At 49.5% G+C, this 6,000-nt stretch overlaps 1 long non-coding RNA gene across 1 annotated transcript in view; it reads right to left on the bottom strand.

Annotated features, from left to right (window-relative positions):
• Window positions 1-236: 236 nt before the first annotated feature.
• Window positions 237-6,000, bottom strand: part of LOC118591839 — a 9,115-nt gene continuing 3,351 nt past the window's right edge. The window contains exons 2-3 of the long non-coding RNA XR_004946030.1: window positions 2,399-2,581; window positions 237-1,531 (exon numbers count right to left, since the gene is read on the bottom strand). This is a non-coding gene — a long non-coding RNA (uncharacterized LOC118591839). The remainder of the gene's footprint in view (window positions 1,532-2,398; window positions 2,582-6,000) is intronic.

Below are 6,000 nucleotides of genomic sequence, written 5' to 3'. Positions count from 1 at the left end.
CTTGACAACCAGAGCTCCACTCACTCTCCCTTGAGCCACTGTATGAGTCACTTGGTCTGACAAGAAGCAAATTAAGGGTCTAGCGAGACAGCTCAGCAGGTAAGGGTGCTCGCCACAAGCCTGAGAACCTGAGTTCATCCCTGGGACTCACAAGGTGGATGAAGAGAATTGACTCCCATGAGTCTCCATCTGACCTCCACATGTCCTCAAGAAGGCAAATAACTAATAAAAAATTAAAATATAACATGTAAAACTATTGAAAGGCAACAGTTTTTTGGGCAACATTACCTCTGCATTAGTTTCTTAGGAATGTTCCAAGTGTCGACATGAACCACGGGCACACAGTCTCTGAACTACAGTGCTAATCAAACTGTCCACAGGACCACACTCCCTCCAAGGCTCCATGTTCCATATTCCTTCTTCCCACAGGAACCCAGAAACCCAGGGTGACCCCATCTTAAGAGTCTCACCGTTTTCTACCTGCCGAGACCCTAATTGCAAAGGCAGTCAGATTCTAGGGTTGCAGGCAACATTGATTTTGGGAGGGCAGTATCCTACCCACTCAGCCCCTTAGCTCCTAGTAAATGCCCCTTTAAGTTTGGGGGTTTGTATTATACCTAGCAGTGTAGAAGCAGAACACTGGCCAAGTGTAGTGGTGTGGATGGTGAAGATTATCCTGCTGGACCCTGTGGGGCTGGAGGACACAGGTAACAACAGAAGCCGACTCAAACACTCTGCAGAGGGCACAGCCCAGGGGCGTTCGGTGCTGGGTAAGGAGCCCAGGGCATGCAACTAATCCAGCTTCAGCATCATGGCTGCATATGCCTGAAGCCAACTTCATTCTTCTAGAAACATTACATTCTCTTCAAGGTCCTGTCTCAGAACCGGATGACGTGGCTTGCATGTTAGAAGAGCTCTGGTCCAGAAGGAAGCAGGCCGACTTAAATGGATCAAAATTCAATTGCCAGGGAATCTGCACACAAAGATTTCCACCTGACCTCTGCAGTGGGTCAGAGAAACAAGCCAGACTGTGTGATGGAGAGGACATTGTAAGTTATGGCTGATAAAAAGACAAAAAGAAGGCAAGCCATGGCCAGATGTTCAAGGGCAGCTTGGGGCGTGCAGGCCAGGGCTGGCCATGGAGTGGGGTGCAAGTATTAATTTCCCTACAGACACTGAACCGAGAGGCCCACTGGGCCTCAGAAGGTCACCTGCAGTGCAGCCCAGCTCCTGGCTCCCATCTCCAGCACACACTGATCCGCTCCAGAGAGCTCACATACTTTGTGAATGCTCCCAGAGACCCTGGCTCCCCAGAGCAAGCAATGAATTGTGTTTATCCATTTGTGGGCCCTTAAAAAATTCAATAATTAATTGAAGCAGACAATGCTGTTGTTACTCGAATCTGGCCTTTCTGTGGCTTCTACTCTGGCACAGCGCTTTAATAGTCATTTGCGGACTAAATAATTTAATACGAGTTGTTTGTACGAGCTAGAAGCCCAGGCCTTCGCTGGTGCTGGCTGATCCTGGAATGCTGTGAAGAAAAGCAGAAAAGAGCCAAATGAGATTATACGATCTGGTCATTTATCTCCAGGTTCATGCACTGGCTTGCTTGACCTCAGCTGCCCTCGGTTTGGTTCTGATTTATGCTGGGCCATTCTTGACATGGTGACAGCCAGCAACATGGGAGCAGATTAATCTGGGGGTAGTGAAGTTCATTCTTGCCCCTCCTTACTTTATGGAAGGGGAAATGGAGGTCTGGGAGACCATGCTTTGCCTATGTCTTCATGGCTCAGGTCTCTCTGACCCTGATGAAAAAGAGGAGTGATGGACAAAGCCGAGGCAGGGGTGATATCGGGCACAGGGACTGGCCCTTCCCACTGGAGCCCAAACGGAACTGGAAGTCCAGAACTGGGATGGCTAGCTGGAGCAGAAGGGTGGGAAGAGGCTGGAGGTGAGGAGGGTCTGTGGTTCAGGCAGGCAGACTGAGTTCTTCAGGTGTCTACCACGCTTCCTCCTTCAGCTAACACCTTCCTCAGCATCTCAGTTTTTTATCTTTTCCAGCTGTGAAGTGATGCTTCCTGAGAGCAGAAAGGGACTTCATTTCAGCTCACAGTTTGAGGCTCAGAAGTCATGGTGGCTGGGATTGGGGTAGCTGGTTACATTGCATCTGAAGCCGGGAAGCTGAGATGAAGGATCCTGACCAGCTCAGTTTCTCGTTTTTGTTCAATCCAGGACCCCAGCCCATGGAAGGGTGTCAGCCACATTCAGGTTGGACCATCCCACCTTAATGGACCCACTTTAGAAAGTCCTTCACGGACACACCCACAGATGTGTCTCCCGAGTGATCCTACACCTAGTCAAGTTGACAGCCAGTGTCACTCATCACACTGGGCATCACCTGCATTGGTCGATGTCAATCACACACTGGCGTGTGGCTGGAGGAACATCTGGAGAATACACTGGTGGCTTTGGTACTCATTGCAGTTATCAGCACGGTCATGTCAAATGATTGCTGCTTCTCCTCCATCTGAAAAATGGGTACAAGCATACCTGCCCTCTCCACCGCTCAACATTTGTGAAGCTGAAAAAACATAAAAGGAAGAAAGGAAAAGGAAAGAAAGAGTGGAAGATAAAGGGTTTCTTCTCATCCCTGTCCTGGTCATCATCCTTGCTATTGAACCCTGGAGGAGACAATGGGGCTTCCCCCTCGAGACTCTAGGAAGTTTCCCGGTGGGGGTGGCATTTGTACCAGTCAGGACACAAAGAAGGGCCTGCATTCTAAGTGAAGCTCAGAAGTTGAGGAGAGCTTGCCACTTCACAGGGTGTCCACCAAGTCCCGGCAGGCTGCGGGGTCTGAGGGGCCCCTGGAGGGACCTCTGCGGGCACACAAGTATGTGAACCAGCAGGAGATGGGACAGGGCTGGGCACCTGCAAGGATGGGGATGGTTTTGGTGGAGTGTGGCCGGCCTCAAGTCCACTGAAGAGGGCCATGGTCCTACTGAGGAGCTCTTGATCCTGAGAGAGGGTCTGGGGACCTGTTGTCTGCACAGTACTGCGGGGCCAACCACAGCCTGGTTTGTTTGTGTGTGACAGGTGGCTCTAGGGTCGGTCTGGTGCTTAAGCAGCACCCTCAGAGGCTGGTGAAGCCCTGTTTCTGGGTGGCCTGGAGAGGCTGGCATGTGGATTGGTAGACTGTGTGGGGAGGATCTGTCCTTCATCTAGTGGGCACCGTCAGTCAGCTCTGTCAGATCAATCTAAACAGGATGAAGGACTCTGTCTCTGCTGGAGTCAGACATTCCCCCATTGCCTTTGGCCATCAGAGCTTAGCGATGCTATGCTGCGGCCCCTACACTCAAACTGATGCCCTTTACAGGTTCTCAGTTTCTTGGCCTCTGAGACTTACACTATCAGCTTTCTGGGTCTGAGGCCTCGTAGACTTGGCCTGAGCTATGCTGCCAACATGCTGGGGGCTTCAGCCTGCAGCTGAGCCAGTCAGGCTGCTCTGCATCCACACCCACCCAGTCAATTCTCCTGAGAAGCATGCCAATCTCTGTCTATTCCAACTCTGCTACCTCTGTCTATCCTGCTAACTCAAGTTACAGTTGGTACAAAACTAAAGAGCTTGGATTTGAAATCCCAAACTGGGGCACCAAGTGGGAGCACTTGACAAGTCTTCTCATAGTGTGCATCAGATACTGAGCCTTGTGACCATTCCTACCCGTTCATAGAAGAGGAAGCTGAGGTCTAGAGAGGACCTTCACCACAGCCTTTCCCAGAAGGCCAAGGGGCTCACAGCTCAGAGTGAAATGGATCTTAAAAGTAATTTGGGAAAATTAGCAATCATTGAGATGTTTATAAGTCTTTAAAATGATCTCAACCCAACCCAACACCAAACACATGTATATAGGCCAGTCTGTATGCCTCTGGGCCCCATAATAATGTTTACTCTGCTCCTATGAACATAAGCTAAGAAACAGAGACAGCTACTTTGTTTCCTGACCATTTCTGGCTGCTTTGTGTGGCTAAGCGCTAGGGAGCATGGGGGCAAATAAAATGTTAGGGACCACTGCAAATTGTGCTCACATTTTTGTGTACACATTATGCGCTTTGGTGATGCTTGGAGTTTTCCATGAATGAGTGTTTCTGAAGTAAGGACAAACCTAGGAGACGGAATGTCACAATGGTGTCACGGGCAACCCGGCCTCTAGCATGAACTGGACTTGAATTTCCTCACTGTGACTTGGAATGTGTTTTTCACATTTTCTGAGTGTATAGGGACAGAGTATACGGTAAGTGGATGCCCATTGGATGAACCACTCAGAGCATATTTCCAGTGTTGGCACTTGGTCCCCAGTGTGATATTATGAGGTGCTGGGACCTTTAAGAGGTGGAGCTTGCTTGGTGTGGGGGTAGGGTTGCTGGAGCACAATACTCATTTTAGATACAAGGCACATTGAAAAACTAATAAAGAATGTAGAGAGTGAGGCCAGTTATAAAGAGGAGGCTATGTTGGGAGAGTGCTTTGAAGGGGAAGGTCTAACCATTAGGAGAAGGTGAGGAGACATTTTGGGTGGAGGAGGCAGCATCTGGGAAAGAGATGTGAGCTGGGGATGTAGCTGGAGCACACCTGATTCCTCACATTCACCAAAACCCATCTCCCTAAACCGAATCTGTGTGCTGACTGACAGTTGACAGGTGGGATGGAAAATGTCACTAGTGAGGGTGTGTGCAGAGCACCACCTGCAGGGACAGTGTGTACCAAGAAACCATATCAAGTAGAGTAGGATGTAGGATGGACCAGGAGCTGAGAAAGGGGAGCACCAGGTAATTGTTAATATCATCCTTAAAAAAAATGGATGATGGATCTCCGGTTGGATATGGCCATACAGTGGAAGGCAGGGCAAGGCTTTGCTAGCCACCAAAGTTTCTATGAAACCTGTCCTGGGATCAGATGAAAGGGTACAGACTTCTACAAGTTGTCTAGACCCTGAAGCCCATCCCAGGCTTGTGAGAAGCTGTGCAGCCAGGAACTGGGCTTCTCTGAGTTGCAAAGATGCACACAGTACTCCCCAGGATGAACTCCCTTAGCCAGCCAGGGGGCTAACAATACAACCATAAAAAGTATCCCTCATCTTGCTTGTCCAGTGGGGCAGCTAAAACTGGCAATGCCAAGGGTCAGAATTAGAAGCCCAAAGCACCAATAACAGAAATGACAGGAACTCTGTAATGATAGTTCTGAGTCTCAGAATACCACTATGGAGGTTTATCACAACTTCTATCTTATGGATGGGGAAACTGAGGCACAGGGAGTTTAGTCCACTTGCCCAACATCCTAAGAGACAGTCATGATTCAAACCAGGCCATGGTTCTATGGCCTTGGTGTGGTTTGTCCCCAAAGGCCACACCCCGAACGTGTGAGCACCATCCCCTGGCTGGGGTCCCAGACTGAGCAAAAAGGAGGATGCAGCAGAGTGGCAGCATGCATCTCTCTGCTTTCTGACTGCAGATGCAAATGTGACCAGCTGCACCGTACTCCAGCCACCATACCTTCCCTTCCCCATCGTGATGGACTGCGCACTCACAGCATGAGCCAAGAGAAATCCTTCCTCCTTAAATTGCTTTTGCTAGGTGCATCTGGTCACATGGCTCAAACATTCAGAGTGGGCCTTTTCCATCTCAATGAACACAACCTAGAGACTTCCTCACAGACATGCCCAGAGGCTTGACTTCTAAGTGATTGTAGGTCCTGTCAAGTTGGCAATCACACGGACCACCTCAACAGGGCTAACTAAGCCTATGTGGACTTATGCCTTTGAACCTCAGAACTTTGAGCTAAATGAACTTTTTGTTTCGTTTCGTTTTGTTTTATTTTGTTTTTGAGACAGGGTTTCTCTGTGTAGCTTTGGAGCCTGTCCTGGAACTTGCTCTGTAGACCAGGCTGGCCTCAAACTCACATAGATCTGTCCGCCTCTGCCTCCTGAGTGCTGGGATTAAAGGCGT

Source organism: Onychomys torridus, chromosome 10, assembly GCF_903995425.1.
Source record: "Onychomys torridus chromosome 10, mOncTor1.1, whole genome shotgun sequence".
Lineage (NCBI taxonomy): Eukaryota > Metazoa > Chordata > Mammalia > Rodentia > Cricetidae > Onychomys > Onychomys torridus.
Note: the sequence above shows the minus strand (reverse complement) of the source record. Positions and strands in the feature narration are given on the sequence as shown.